Source organism: Lolium perenne, chromosome 4 (genome assembly GCF_019359855.2).
Source record: "Lolium perenne isolate Kyuss_39 chromosome 4, Kyuss_2.0, whole genome shotgun sequence".
NCBI lineage: Eukaryota > Viridiplantae > Streptophyta > Magnoliopsida > Poales > Poaceae > Lolium > Lolium perenne.
The window spans coordinates 337215307-337232549 of record NC_067247.2 but is presented as its reverse complement, the minus strand read 5'-3'; the positions used below and the strand labels follow the sequence as shown (position 1 = coordinate 337232549).

General features: G+C 44.6%; 1 pseudogene; it reads left to right on the top strand.

The window, feature by feature from the left end:
• The first annotated feature begins 18 nt into the window (after positions 1–18).
• LOC127347911 (E3 ubiquitin-protein ligase CIP8-like) lies at positions 19–3527 on the top strand (annotated as a pseudogene).
• Positions 3528–17243: the final 13716 nt, after the last annotated feature.

Below are 17243 nucleotides of genomic sequence, written 5' to 3'. Positions count from 1 at the left end.
TTATAATAGTTTATGCAAATGGGTACATACAATGGTTATGATTAATATGAAGTGGAGAGCTTATGATCATGAGCTGTCAGCTGTTTAGTCATAAGTCTTTCTACTATCTTTATTACACTCCAGTAACTGACTACTTGTCTGTTTGTTTTTTCCAGGTTCATGGCACATATGCATGTAGGGATTCGTAGCATAGAAAACAAAAAATTTCCTACCGCGAGAACGCAATCCAAGCCAAGATGCAATCTAGAAGATGGGAGCAACGAGAGGATGAACGAGACTAACCCTTGAAGATTTCCAAAGCCTACAAGATGAGGCTCTTGTTGCTGCGGTAGACGATCACTTGCCGCTTGCAAAAGCGCGTAGAAGATCTTGATCACGGCGCCACAATCGGGCAGCACCTCCGTACTCGGTCACACGTTCGGTGTTGATGAAGACGACGTCCTTCTCCCCGTTCCAGCGGGCAGCAGAAGTAGTAGATCCTCCTCGGAATCCTGATAGCACGACGGCGTGGTGACGGTGGTGGTGGAGAACTCCGGCAGGGCTTCGCCTAAGCGCTGCGGGAGTATTTATGTGGAGGAGGAGAGGCTAGGGTTTGGGGAGAGGGGGGCTTGGGCGCCGGCCACTTGGGGGCTGCGGCCAAGAGTGGCTTGGTGTGGCCGGCCCCTCCCCTTGGCTCCTCATTATATAGGTGGAAGTCCCCAAGAGTTGTAGTCCAAGTCTTCGAATAAGACCCCAACAACAAAAACTCCCAAAAGTGGGAAACCTACTCAAGGAGGGAGTCCTACCCAAGGTGGGACTCCCACCTTTCCCTTAGGTGGGGTGGCCGGCCAAGGAGGTGGAGTCCACCATGGACTCCACCCTCCCACTTGGTTGGCTGGTTAGGGTTTGTGGAGTCCCTTCGGGACTCCTCCTTCCATAGTGATTTATTCCGGATAATTTCTAGAAACCACCTTCCATAAATGCACCGGATCATTTCCAAACTTGGAAAGTGACTTCCTATATATGAATCTTATTCTCTGGACCATTCCGGAACTCCTCGTGATGTCCTGGATCCCATCCGAGACTCCGAACAAAACTTCAAACTCCATTCCATATTCCATATCTACTTAAACGACATCAAACCTTAAGTGTGTCACCCTACGGTTCGCGAACTATGTAGACATGGTTGAGACCTCTCTCTGACCAATAACCAATAGCGGGATCTGGAGATCCATAATGGCTCCCACATATTCAACGATGACTTTAGTGATCGAATGAACCATTCACATACGATACCAATTCCCTTTGTCACGCGATATTTTACTTGTCCGAGGTTTGATCATCGGTATCACTCTATACCTTGTTCAACCTCGTCTCCTGACAAGTACTCTTTACTCGTACCGTGGTATGTGGTCTCTTATGAACTTATTCATATGCTTGCAAGACATTAGACGACATTCCACCGAGAGGGCCCAGAGTATATCTATCCGTCATCGGGATGGACAAATCCCACTGTTGATCCATATGCCTCAACTCATACTTTCCGGATACTTAATCCCACCTTTATAACCACCCATTTACGCAGTGGCGTTTGATGTAATCAAAGTACCTTTCCGGTATAAGTGATTTACATGATCTCATGGCCATAAGGACTAGGTAACTATGTATCGAAAGCTTATAGCAAATAACTTAATGACGTGATCTTATGCTACGCTTAATTGGGTGTGTCCATTACATCATTCATATAATGACATAACCTTGTTATTAATAACATCCAATGTTCATGATCACGAAACCATGATCATCTATTAATCAACAAGCTAGTTATACAAGAGGCTTACTAGGGACTCTTTGTTGTTCACATAAAACACATGTATCAATGTTTCGGTTAATACAATTATAGCATGGTATGTAAACATTATCATAAACACAAAGATATATTATAATAACTATTTTATTATTGCCTCTTGGTTCCAAGTTTATTTTATTTTTATGTAAAGAGAGTTTTTACGTCGAACTCACTGATAGATTTTGAGGGCCTAATCGAAGATATAGTTTTTGGCTAAATGCACAACCACTATGTGCTATAGTTTCTAGGTTTATGAGTTGACACAACCCCATCTGCTGATGTTATGTTTTGGGCAACTTACAATCGTTCTTTCAGTTATATCTGTTGCACACTACAACTATGTGTGTTCATATATGTTCATAATATATATATCGAAAAAAGCCTGGTAACCGGGTGTATACGTGAGCACGCATCCAATGATCGACACGTGTCTGACGGTGTGGCTCGTCCGTTAAAAAAAGGTTGAAGCACAACCTTATCCTCTCACCTGCTCCACCTTCACTACTTCCCCTCGCCGTGGCGCCCAAAAAAACATCAATCTCCTCTGCAGCTGCTCTTTGGCGTGCTCCGTCGACGGTAGCTCGAGGGGCAGCGGCCAAAATCGAGCCTCTGGGGTCAAAAGGTGCTGGCGCCAGTCGAGGTGAGGTACCGCCGCGCAGCAAGAACCCGCCGCCGCGTTCCTCGGCCTCGATTTCCACGACGACGACGAGGACGGGGCCGTCGTGTTGGTGGCGCCGGACGAGGTGGGCCTGCCGCTCTGCTGGGACTGCCTGCAGCTGGAGGAGCACGAGGAGGCGCACCCCCAGCAGTGGGACGGCCTCGGGCTCAGCGACGCCGAGGAGTGGGAGCAGGTCGCCGCCGGCAGGGGGACGGCGAGTTCGAGGCCGCCGCGGTGCGCAGCCTCGAGTGGGAGGTGCTCCTCGCCGCCAACAGCCTCGGCAGCCTCCTGCTCGACGACGACGACGGCGCCGGCGTCGACTCGTACTTCCTCGACGACGACGAGGACGCGCTGTTCGGGCAGCTCGCCGCGGAGGCGGAGCACGATCCCCCAGCCAAGGGCGGGCGGGCGGCGGCGAGGGCCGCCGTGGAGGGCCTCCCGACGGTGGCGGTCGCCGAGTCCGGCGGCGCGGCGCAGTGCGCGGTGTGCAAGGACGGCATCGAGGCCGGGGAGGCGGCCAGGAGGCTGCCGTGCGCGCACCTCTACCACGGCGCCTGAATCCTGCCCTGGCTCACCATCCGCAACACGTGCCCGCTCTGCCGCCACGAGCTGCCCATCGACAACGCTGAGTACGAGACGTGGAGGGCCAGGCGGGCCGCCGGCGACGACGACAGGTATGGGCATCGTCGCTCGTCGGGCTGAGGCTGCGGCGCTGAAACAGGGAGAGAATGATTTGCTTCACCAGCTGATGCGTTTGCAGTAGTTCAGTGTTGCTGCGAAAATTCATTTTGATCAGGAGTGAGGAAAAAGAGGTTGAAATCGATGTGAATTGGAGCATTTTTTTTCTTGTTTTTGCACAGAATGATACGAATAAGGTGCGTTTCAATTTGAATAATGGTGTATCTCGAGAGCAGACGAGATTGTTTCTTTCTAAATCGAATGGAATGCAAAGAGAAGGGAGGAGAATCAGTGATGAGCCCACTCTGTTTCGAACGATTTCAGCCTACGGGCCAGGTCGGCGGCGTTCTGATGGCGCTCTGATGCTTGTCCGGCGGGGGAGTAGGCGGCGTTGAACAGGGCTCGGTGTCGGCGGTGATGGGGCTCCAGGCCGGCATTGGGGGAGCGATTTTTATTCCCATGTTTTAGCACTTAATCGCTAGGAGACCAACTCGGGTTAGTGTGACACACTGTGTGCGACGCGGACAAGCACGGATGCGGTCGTCTGCAGCCAGATAAAATAGACCTGACGCCGTTTGGTTCCGTTTTGTGAGGCCACCATCTTAAAGCAAATCCAACGGTAACGAACGCGTGCTCACGTATACACCCGGTCACATAATCCACTCTCATATATATATAGAGTTTCTCTTTTCTATAATTCTAAGTAAATTTGGCACATCATACATTTTTTCTGCAATCATTTTCCTTTGCACTTTGCCAATGTTGTTTTAATTTTGTACTATTCAAAAAAGATATGCTGAGTTTCAGCGCTGAGTTCCAGCGTTGTGCCGCTGTTTAAGCATATCGGACACTGCCTTATCTACTTACTGTCAAAACTTCCAGGTTTGTTTTTGTCCTCCATTATCTACTTACTGTCATATTTTACTCCCGAATGCATGGTGATATTAGCAAATCTGTTCCTTGTGCTGATATTTCTTGATATAACTTTCTGAGGAAATGGCTACATGTAGTTGGAAATGTGCTTGTTTGTCCAAAAAAATTAATCGTTCAAAGTACTGTTTTACGCAAGCTATTTTATAAGGCAAATAACATATGTGCTAGGAAACACCTTTTTAGCATGTCGGTTGTCTTGTGCTTCTTGCAAAATATACTTAGCTCCTCACTTAGAGTACTTATCTAGTGAGATTTGAAAAGGCTGCCATCTTGCTACATAAAAGTTTGTGCCAAGAATTGGACCATTTTTCTTTTGTGTACTTGATTCAGTACATATCATTTAGTACATCATAAGGTTTTAATCTGTGTGTTCTATCTTAAGAACATATCATTCAACATAATGCATAGGACATCACTTATAATAGACATAGAATAGTTCTTACACACAAAGTGAAATATTAAGAATTACAATTCATACTCAATCATAGTTTAAATCTCTTTTTTACTACAACTTATATCAGTTGTTCTAATTGTTTCTTTTTTCACTTTCTGAATCTGAAGCATCACACTCAACCATGCAGACGAATCATGTTGTCTGTATGATGTAAGTCTTCCATTACTTCTCTTTTGTCTTTCTTGCCTTCTTGCTACTTGCATCTGTATCATTTTTCTTTGCTGAAATACATTTAATACCAAACTTGTTAGATGAAAAAAATAGATATGACAAAATTAAACCAGCTTCTTTATGCACATAGTTTATACCTCTAGGGTTAGTTTTCGACTTCTTGTTGTTTGGAAACAATGATGCATCCAAGTGTAAATTTTCACATGTTTGAATATTATGGTAATGTGACCCGCAGCGGCCGCATGTAATCTGTTGTTTCCCCAAAAACTCCTCTGCAAATGTCTTGTACCTTCCATCTGGCTTTCGCTTTGCTGAAATAGTTGGTCTTCCCTTAGACTTCACAACCTTGGGATCATTTAAGTAACCATATTCACTTTGAATATCACCAAGATCACCAACTTGCTCATTAGTTTTATCTTTGGGATCTACTTCTTTTGCTTTGTCCTCAGCCAATGTCATTGCATCTAATTTCTCTACAATCTTCTTGACTTCTTGTGTGACAAACAAGTATTTCTCATTACTTTTTGAGCCATCAGATGCTACATTGATGCAAACCTTGAATAGCACATTAAATCTCAGTTGGCTGCAATCTCCTGTCATCTCCAAAGGTACATTGTACCTCAAATCTCTTATATCTTTCTTCTCTCTTGGCTTCCATCTAGCAATAAAATATTTTTCTGGAATTTGTACGAAGTTTAGATGGATAAGAACTTTAAGAACATGAGAGCATAAAATTCCATCCTTGTTGAACTTGGAACAAATGCATCTGAAATCTTCACTTGATAAATCAACAATAACTAGGTATTTTCTTGTCCTGTAATCTTTTGTTGCAGCTAGGCCAGATTTGTACACTTCATATTTCTTGTTTGTCTCAACCTCTTGTACATGTAGATAGGAAGTAAATTTCAGCTGCTTCTGAAACCTATAAAATATCTTCCTATTGTATATCTTTCCAGCATGCACTTCCATATCATTTCCACACCAATATGTAGGTGTTGTTGTCCTTGTGATGGAATCTTCATGTATCTCATTTTGTTCAATATTTTCTGCTATCTTATCATACTCAGTCAGAAAGCTGCTGACACTGTATGTTGATCCAACATTATCTTTGAAAATAGCATTGGTGCCTTCGCTCCTTGTTGTACTGTGAATGAACGGGAAGAAGTCATTCTTGAAGAATACAGGTACAAACTTCTTTCTATTCTCCCACATTGTTTTCAAGTACTTAAGGTTGCCGACTTCATATTTCTGTATCATTTCTTGCCATGATGCTTCAAACTCTGCCACTGTCAATGGGAAATGGATATTGTCTTTGAATTCATTGTGTAGATTAGGTATTTTTCCAAAACATTTTGGATGCTTCTCTTCAGCTTTCTTTACAACATGGAAAAGGCAATTTCTGTGTACAGTGTGTATGAAAACCGCAGGAATTGCTTTTGCCATAGCTGCATCTTGATCTGTTATAATTGTCTTTGGAGACTTTCCTCCCATGCATTTCAAGAAAGTTATGAATAACCACTCAAATGTCTCTGCACTTTCATTCTGAAGGATGGCACAACCGAAAAGGCAGTTGTCGCCATGTCCCGTTACTCCAACAAAAGGGGCAAACGACATGTTGTATCTGTTGGTCTTGAATGTGGTGTCAAAACTGATACAATCACCATATAGCTCGTACATTCTTCTAGATGTAGCATCACACCAGAAAATGTTCTCCACTGTATTTGTTTTCTTGTCCACTTTGAAATCATAGTAGAACCTTGGATCATCAGATTGTTTCTTCTTAAAATATTCAAGAGATTGCATCATGTCATTGAGCCTGCTCTCCTTTCTCATTGCAGTTCTTAAGTTGCTCACAAATTTTTTGGTATATGGAACAGCCCTGGAACAACCACCTCTCAAGTAAGTTAGTATTGCCATGATTTTTCTAGTCGGAAGCTTCACTGAATTAAATGTCCTTATGAAAAGCTTCTCTTCATTTGTCATGTGTTTATGTGACCTCAAAATTCTAGATTCTTCGGGCGGGCTCAACTCATGGTTGTGTTCCATATTCAGACTAGTTATCACCCTTTTATCTCCTTTGAGAGTCACAATCATTTCAACAAGACAACCTGTAATTTCCACATTGTTTCTTTTTCTCTTTTTAGGTTGATCTTTAGGTAGAACGCCTGGCTGTGGTGAAGGCTTCAAAGGTTCAGTCTCTCCTTTCTCTTGCATTTTCTTCCTTCTAGTTTCTTGCCTCTTCAGATCTCTTTTTCTCTTCCTTTCTGCTTTAGCTTCTTCATCCAAAACTTTCCCAGAGCGGTTGCATTTGAAAGTATACCTAGTTGCTTTATTATTCTTTCTGCAATGATAGTTTCCTGCTATTTTAGCTGAAAACCCAATTATCTCTGAGTAAGTGTTGTAGAACTCAAAAGCAGCCTCATGTGTATCAAAAACCTGATCAATATGTGGTACATGGTGGCTACGCACTTCCTAACTGCATGTTTGAGCGGCATTTAGACTTTCATTCTCAAGAAATATTTCGATATCTTCCTGAGAAAATTCTTGTACAACATCTTCTCCCACTGACCTTACTTCACCATCACTTTCTTCTCCTTCTAAATCAACTGTGCTAGCAACGTTCGGTTCCTCTCGGTTATCAGGAATGTCAGGCTGAGAGCATTCTTGTTCCACACCATCACTGTTGTCCGAGTTCTGACCTGACTGCGGGGGATTAACCCATGTATCATTGTATTTGTATGCACTATCCCCTTGAGCATCTGAATACTCATATGGTTGACAATTTCTCATGCATGTGTCATTCAAACTGCAGGCATTACCTCCATGAGCATAATCTTCATCACTGTTATGAACATATTCACTTCTGCCAGTTATCATGAACATTTGATTCTGGAATTTCACAGTAAAGGACAATTAGAGAAATATAATACGTGTTAAACATGAAATGTTTTGTAGGTCTTGTCAAAATTGACCAACATTTTATTACCTCATTACCCATTGGTCCAGTAAGCAAATCCATGAAACTACCCTCACCTTGCTGAAAATATGAAAACATCAGTTCAATCAATTTTTGCATTATTTTTTTCAATAATGGCAGAACATATAGAACTTTTTGTTTGTGCATTAACCTGAGAAAATTGCATTGATTCAATGGTCTGCATCATTTGAGAGTATGTCATGCCACTGCCTTGTGATAAGTTCAGCTGCATTTTTCATGTTAATATCAGATATATACAATGAGATATATACTACTTTCATTTCTTCAGAATTGATGGTTCTAACACTCACTGCATTTTCTTGGGTATCTATGCTTGCAGGCTGTAGGTCTAAGTGACAGGGCGGAAAAACCTGTAGAAAGGACAAACATTTGTCATTCAAAATGTCAGCTACAGGAATACAAGTTAAGTTAACTATAGTGTAGTCCATATGATCATATAAAATGAAAATTTCTTCAATACTGCCTATGTGTTAACTATTTTAAGTGCAAACCACCTGTGTAGACTGTACGTGCAAATTGAAAGTTTTCCTTTTGTGTTTATAGTGCATATACCTGTGTACACTCTACATGCTGTTGATCTTCAAAGAATTGAACCTGAATAAAAGCAAAACATGTTGTATTGTTTACTGATTAAGAAACAGATTCAGACAAATAGATTCAAGATGACTGAAACCAATCAAAGAACTAAAAGTTTGACTTATCTTGTTACCTGTAGACCAGATGAAGATGATACAATAGAATTCGCCGAATATCTTGATGATTGTTCGAATTTTCGAGGTTGCCCATGCAAAGGTGTGTAAGATGAAACCTACATTTTTAAGATCATTTTAAATTGTCAATTTGTTTCTACAGCATACTTATACCAAAATGCAAGTTCTGCCATATGTCAACAAAGGATTACCTGACTTTTGCCTTTGAGGAATGAACCATATGATGCATATGTACTTGCCTCTTCAAATGCTCTTGCATTTCCTACGAATTTGTGAAAATCTGTTATTTTTCGTGTTGTATATGATGCATATATACTTGCCTCTTCAAACTGCAGGCATTACCCACACAACCACTGGCCTGATCGCCATCCAGTTACCCTACTCGAGCTTCTTATGCAGCAGCATGGTGATTTTTAGCAGCTGCTGCTCTGCTTAGTAAGTACACTTGTAGTCATAAGAAATAATCTGCTAACTGTACTACACTAACACTCACAAGAGAAGTTAGAGTTGTAGACTAAAATCAGGGTTGTGGTGGATGCCGATATCGCTATGTTTGCCTTGTTCTAGCTGTTTTATCATAGCATTATATATGGTTAAGCAATTTGTTATAATTTTCCCATGCAATTGTTATTCTTACTGATAACTCTTTTTCCTAGTGCTGTTTGTATTGTTGGAGAGTAGATCATATTATTTAAACTAGAAACAACTATTTTCAAATTTATTAGGTTTACTAGTGTTGTATAATCCTTTTATTTCAAGAAGAACATTTTTGAGGACATAGTTGGTCCAGCTGCCACAAGCATATATGAATGTCTCCTCATTCTTGAGTTACAGGCTTGTTTTTTCCATGCTTTTTCGTGTTGTGTATAATCATGAACTGCAACTGAATTGAAATCAATTTTTTCAACACAGGAATCAACAATTGAGAAGAGGACATGATTCTCAACCAACTTCTTTTCTGACGCACATGTTACACTACAGATCTGGGAGGAGTTTTTCAACAGAAATTGAGGAGAACAAATTTCACAGATTCAAAGCAGATCATACCTTCGTAAGATCCTGATCCATTCTCCATCTACTTGAGATCCTTTTCCGCCTGGAGGTTTTTGGGGAAGAATTTTGCTAGGGCTTACTGGGATCTCTTCTCCCCATGGCCAGCAAGGTCTCGACGGGAGGTGGAGACGATGGTACGATCTAATCTGTGTCTTTCCTTTCTTTTTCTTGTGCAAGGGGTTCAGCTGGTGACTTGGTCAGCCCACAGGAGCCCAGCATTGATTAGTCAAAATCAGACATAAGCCCACATAAAGGCACAGCAGCAGGAGTCCAGCATTTAATATGTGCCAGATGATAAAAACAGATGACAGAAGAAAGGGATCAGGAGACAGAGATGACCGAGCGTGATCGACGGTCCTGGGCGTCGACTGAGACTTAAGAGATTCTCAGTCGACTGTGACCCAGGCACTCCCTATTTTCTTTGTGGAGGCGTCTTTACTGGAGAATCTCGTTCATAGTGCAGTTATTGTCATTGCTGATGGTTATTCTCTGCTACAAGGCACTGATCACTTTTGTGGGGTGATGTTTTTTAATATTAACTTGATACAATATATTTCCTTTCTCGAAAAAAGTTAAAACTCTTCTGTATAGTGGAAGACATAGATAAAGCGAAGAGTCTAGGGACGCTGGTGAACTAAGTTCATCATGCATGGAGGTACCAAGGAAAAAAAACACGGACATGTTGGTTAATGTCACTTGTAAAAGGTGTTTTGCATCAGATTGATCATCATACATGTTTGAGATGAGCTTCTCCTCACGCTAAAACTCTGATGCGCTTTGCTTTAAATAAAAAAAGTATGCATGCATCGACACCAGGCTATTACTTAAGTAACAGACTGAAACTAACTATCATAAGCATTGGTCAACAAGAAGTACATAAAAATTAGAGACTTTTTAGTCGAAGCTAAGTCATATAACATACGCGGCTATAACACATATGCGACTCCAATTATTCTCCTTCTCAGAAGGATAGGGCTCCCATAGAAAGAAGTAACAAACTGAAGCTAACTAATCATCATAACGTGTTCAACTCTAAGTACATGGAAATTAGACACACTTTTTAACGCCTTATCATGTAGCTCCTTCCACTCGAAAGTGTTATGCCTCATCAGGTTGCTCCTTCGACCACCAGAAAGGCGGGCCATACATTAGTCGGCTTTCAACGTAAACTACTGTATAGCATGATGCTATACAGGTTATTGTGAAACCCCAGGGAAAGTGCGATTTTTTCCTACGCCACCTACAACGAAAAACGAGTTAGAAGCAGGATTATAATTTGACAAGAAAACATATAAAAAGCATTATAATATAATTACCATGGAGATGGAGATGTAGAAACCGATTCTGTCTCAGCCGCGCCTGCCGCGGAGTTAGGTGCATGCTGCAGTAGAATTTAGACCATTCTCGTTAATTACAAGCAGTGACGGCAAGCAGTTCTGATGGAATGTTTGACTGTATCGGAATAAAAAAAACTTGATTTGATTTTGCAAATTCAACAAGGCTCGATCGGAACGTGATCGAGTGTATACCTGTTGCGGTCAAAACCCACCGGCGGGCAGCGACGGGCAACACCGTAGAGCCGGGAACAACTTAGGGCTGCGGCTGGCCCTGGTCCCTCCGAGCGACGGCCCGCAAAGCCTCTGGTACACACGTCCGATGCTGATGCAAGGGCGTGCCACCTGACTATACCTGGTCAGGAAGGTGATGGAGATGCCTCGCTTAGTTTCCTGCATGGCATACACGTAAACATTAAATACAAGCCTCGATCGGCTCTCAGGTTATCCTGTGAATCGGCTCAAGGAGCCGATCCACCCATGATTCGTACGAGGTGCACGAATATATGGTGGTCCTGCTTGATCAAGATAAAGCTAAAACGATCTACGACGATCTGGGGTTTTCACCGCATAATCGGATCATCCTACTCACGATTGGGCCTCGCGGCCACGTACGGTGATCCTAAGCCGATCCTAGATAGGGCCTAAAAACCAACACGAGGTTGATCCCCGGAACATCCTGTCTAGGACTAGCGAACGACACCCTACGTGCCGCTGGATCCTCCAACCCTTTGTAAGGCCTAACTATTGCAGATATTAAACTAATCCTTGCAGAACAAGGAGCAACCGTAACGGATCGGATCTACTAAATTAAGATCAAGCGGGGTGCCGCCCCCACACCTAAGATAGGTGTGAGGGCGGCTAGATATGCAAGGGTCGCACTACGATAGCATATGATACGAAGAACAATGCTAACCCTAACATATCTAAGATAACTACGTTGCTCGCCATCAAAAAGGCTTCAGTACGAGCAACGTTTGAACAACATAAAGCTTCTGCTGCCTAGATCGCAAGATGCGATCTAGGCAGCATGATGCTTACCGGTAGAAACCCTCGAGACGAAGGAGTTGGCGATGCGCCGAGATTGATTGATTGGTTGAACGTTGGTTGTTGTTTATTTCATAAACCCTAGATACATATTTATAGTCCGTAGACTTTCTAACGTGGGAATAATCCCAACCGTGCACGAGGCAAACTCTAACTAACCGACACGTATCCTACTATGTTACAGATACACGGGCCAACTAGCCCAAACTTTGCATATAAAGGCCGATTCACGTATTCCTTCCATGTATATTCTTCAAGCCCATCTCCAATCGCGGCCCACCTCTGATCCGGTCAAATTCTGGTGATAACACATGCCCCCCTGGTTTTGGAAATGACAATTCCAAAATCATTTTGCTTTTCCTTCGTCGGTTTGCTTTTCCTTCGTCGGGTCATGTCGTGGCAGAGTAGAACCGTCGCAGTATCCTCCATCATGATGCCTTGCCTCTTCCACTTCTGCGTGAACTCCCATTTTTGAAGAAGGTTTCGACGAAGGACCAGCCGATGACACCCCAATCGGCTTTTAAAACAGAGCATCTACCAGGCCAGCTGCCCCCGAGCCTCAGCCAAGGCGAGAATGCGGTGAAGATGCACGAGATCAGACCAAAGGCTTGGAACTCAGATAATTCTGAGACAGCCACCCTGCCGATTCAGCCGCTCTTGACCCCATCGATTGCCTCTTCCCCCGTTGAAAGCCGATGTTGTACGCCAAAACTGACTTCTGACAGCACTGTTGTAATCGGCTCATTGCAGCTGAGAAAGCTCTCATCGTTTGCCCCCTCGAGGAAGCAGAGGGCCTCAAGAAATCCGTGTCTTGCACCCCAACCGGTAGATCTTGCGTAATTGTACTAGAGTCGATGGTTGTGCATCGGCTGTATGTCATGAAAAATCATCTATGGAAGAACATTGCAAAACCAAATGACATTTGGACTGAAAGGGCAAAAGGTGGCATCTTCTGGATATTATCAACATAAAGTAATATAACAAGTGCAATATGCAAGTATGTAGGAATCAATGCACAGTTAACACAAATGTTTGCTTTTTTAGATAGAAGGAAATGGGTAAACTGACTCAACAATAAAAGTAGAAGAAAGGCCCTTCGCAGAGGGAAGCATGGATTGCTATATTTGTGCTAGAGCTTTGATTTTGAAAACATGAAACAATTTTGTCAACGGTAGTAATAAAGCATATGTATCATGTAAATTATATCTTACAAGTTGCAAGCCTCATGCATAGTATACTAATAGTGCCCGCACCTTGTCCTAATTAGCTTGGACTACCGGATCATCGCAATGCACATGTTTTAACCAAGTGTCACAAAGAGGTACCTCTATGCCGCCTGTACAAAGGTCTAAGGAGAAAGCTCGCATTTTGGATTTCTCGCTTTTGATTATTCTCAACTTAGACATCCATACCGGGACAACATAGACAACAGATAATGGACTCCTCTTTTGTGCATAAGCATGTAACAACAATTAGTAATTTTCTCATATGAGATTGAGGATATTTGTCCAAAACTGAAACTTCCACCATGGATCATGGCTTTAGTTAGCGGCCCAATGTTCTTCTCTAACAATATGCATGCTTAACCATAAGGTGGTAGATCGCTCTTACTTCAAACAAGACGGACATGCATAGCAACTCACATGATATTCAACAAAGAATAGTTGCTGGCGTCCCCAGAAACATGGTTATCGCACAACAAGCAACTTAATAAGAGATAAAGTGCATAAGTACATATTCAATACCACAATAGTTTTTAAGCTATTTGTCCCATGAGCTATATATTGCAAAGGTGAAGAATGGAATCTTAAAGGTAGCACTCAAGCAATTTACTTTGGAATGGCGGAGAAATACTATGTAGTAGGTAGGTATGGTGGACACAAGTGGCATAGTATTTGGCTCAAGGATTTTGGATGCATGAGAAGTATTCCCTCTCGATACAAGGTTTAGGCTAGCAAGGTTGTTTAAAGCAAACACAAGTATGAACCGGTACAGCAAAACTCACATAAAAGACATATTGAAAGCATTATAAGACTCTATACCGTCTTCATTATTGTACCTTTTATCATCATATCGAAGCCGATCTCTTGAACCGGCCTCCTCTTTGTCCTTGCCACCAGAGTGACTGCTCTCTTCTTTGTCTTTGCCATGGCGGTAAACAGACCCTGCCATTTTGACATCTGACCATAATACTTTGCAATCCTATAGCCGATGGCTGTTCATCGGCTGTTTTGAGAATCCAGTCTCCTTCATCTTCTTGCAGCAACAGGACGGTCCAGACCCTATAGATGACGACGGCTTCCCTTTCAGGCTCCTTTCCGCAGCTCTAGTAGTCTTCTTCTGTAACAACTCGCCGCTTTCGAAGAAGGTTATAATACAGGGTCAGCCGATGACACTCCAATCGGCTTCCAAAAACAGAGTGTCTACCAAATCAGCTGCCCCCCGAGCCTCAGTTAAGGTGAGAACAGTGGCGAGGACACACAGTTCAGTCCAAGGGTCTTGAACTCAGGCAATTGAGACAGTCACCATGCAGAGGTCCTAGCCATTCCTACGAGCGTAGCTGAGAAGGTGGCCAACTTAGCCAGGCCGACGGTAGATACACCGGAGCCGATCACCTTTTCTTCCTTTGAAAGCCGATATTGCAGACGAAACACCAACGGCCTAATGAGTAAAAGGTTGGAAGTTGGCCTTGAGGCTGAACTGAACACCGACTTGGTCGAAATCCGTATATTGAACACGCAGCTGGTAGATCTATGAGAATTTTTTTTTACTGGCCGATTTTTCTATCGGCCCCCAATATTTCACTGCACATGTATCGCACATGTTCATAGCATCTGTCTATCTGATTATGTGCCCCCCGAGCCGATTCTGTCAGGTTACTGCAGATATCGGCTCTGCAGTTATCCACAGAACTATACCTGAACATCGGCTCTGCAGACATGACCAATGCCGATTTCCTCGAGCTCTCAAGCCGATGTAGTCCCACCGGGCGTGCCAGAATGTGTTGCGGCCAAAACCCACCGGCGGGCAGCGACGGGCAACACCGTAGAGCCGGGAACAACTTAGGGCTGCGGCTGGCCCTGGTCCCTCCGAGCGACGGCCCGCAAAGCCTCTGGTACACACGTCCAATGCTGATGCAAGGGCGTGCCACCTGACCTATACCTGGTCAGGAAGGTGATGGAGATGCCTCGCTTAGTTTTCTGCATGGCATACACGTAAACATTAAATACGAGCCTCGATCGGCTCTCAGGTTATCCTGTGAATCGGCTCAAGGAGCCGATCCACCCATGATTCGTACGAGGTGCACGAATATATGGTGGTCCTGCTTGATCAAGATAAAGCTAAAACGATCTACGACGATCTGGGGTTTTCACCGCATAATCGGATCATCCTACTCACGATTGGGCCTCGCGGCCACGTACGGTGATCGTAAGCCGATCCTAGATAGGGCCTAAAAACCAACACGAGGTTGATCCCCGGAACATCCTGTCTAGGACTAGCGAACGACACCCTACGTGCCGCTGGATCCTCCAACCCTTTGTAAGGCCTAACTATTGCAGATATTAAACTAATCCTTGTAGAACAAGGAGCAACCGTAACGGATCGGATCTACTAAATTAAGATCAAGCGGGGTGTCGCCCCCACACCTAAGATAGGTGTGAGGGCGGCTAGATATGCAAGGGTCGCACTACGATAGCATATGATACGAAGAACAATGCTAACCCTAACATATCTAAGATAACTACGTTGCTCGCCATCAAAAAGGCTTCAGTACGAGCAACGTTTGAACAACATAAAGCTTCTGCTGCCTAGATCGCAAGATGCGATCTAGGCAGCATGATGCTTACCGGTGGAAACCCTCGAGACGAAGGAGTTGGCGATGCGCCGAGATTGATTGATTGGTTGAACGTTGGTTGTTGTTTATTTCATAAACCCTAGATACATATTTATAGTCCGTAGACTTTCTAACGTGGGAATAATCCCAACCGTGCACGAGGCAAACTCTAACTAACCGACACGTATCCTACTATGTTACAGATACACGGGCCAACTAGCCCAAACTTTGCATATAAAGGCCGATTCACGTATTCCTTCCATGTATATTCTTCAAGCCCATCTCCAATCGCGGCCCACCTCTGATCCGGTCAAATTATGGTGATAACAATACCTTACTATTGTTCACCAGATTTGGTGATTTGGAGGAGCTAAACCGGCGAACGGAGCTCCCGCCATGGCTAATACTAGATGGAAACAGCCGGCGCGGTTCCTCTTTCACGGCCGCTTTGGATGCCGCCGTAAAATACGGCTGGGCACGACCGCCGATCTTAGAGCATGTCTAACAGACCCCTTTTCCGCCCCGTAAAACACGTGTAGAGGGCCCTGTATATAAAACGCGAGTACTTTTAACCGGACAAAAACGCCTCCCGTCTAGCAGTCCCCGTATACGAAAACTGTAAAAGAGGAATATGCTTCTTTTTTCATCTCTTCGCGCTGCAGCCCCGCCGCCGGACCTGCCGCCCCACCGGACCTGCCGCCCCGCACCACCGGACATGCCGCCCCGAGCTGCTGCCACGCGCCGCCCCGCCGCCTCGCCCCGCTTCTCAGGCCGCGGGCGGCCCCCGTCGCCTTGCGCCGCCTCAGGCCGCCATGGCCCCCGTCGCCTTGTGCCGCCTCAGGCCGCCATGACCCCCGTCGCCTTGTGCCGCCTCAGGCCGCCATGGCCACCCTGGCCCTGCCCCGTCGCGGCGCACCCGCCCTGCCCGCGCCGGCGCCAGTTCCGCCCCGTCCCCGCCAGCTCCGCCCCGAGTGGGAGAACGCGGAATTTTGCTTCAAAATTCATCTAGTTTTTTCAGTATTTGATAGAAATCTTGATGGGTTGAAAGAAATTGGTAGAGATTTGATAGAATTTAGAGCTCGTTGGCTCGAATTGGTCGCCGGAGTGGAGTTTGTTTGGCGGCGGCGCGGCGAGGTCCGGTGGTGCAGAGTGCAGTTTTCACCCCCTACAAGCCCCTCCACCCTTTATAAGTAAGGGGCGAGGGAGAAAATTCCCAGGGCCCTGTATATTTTAGATACGGGGTGAACCGTTTAGGGGGCCTGCTAGACGGCCATTTTCGCCTGCACCCCGTATACCGCCGGAATTATACAAGTCCGGCGTGGTTTAAGGGGTCTGTTAGACCTGCTCTTAGTAGCCGCAGATCGAAGTGCCGAAGCCATCGGTTATTCAGTTCGCAGATCTCCCTAGTTTTATCCTCGCCGCCGGCCGGGTCTGTTTAGGCTCCTTGATTCCTTTTCTTCTGATCCCCTCCGCCCTCAAGGCCTCGATTATATGTATACTACCGGCTGGGCTAGGGGGTTTCCGGTATCCGACTGTAACACAGC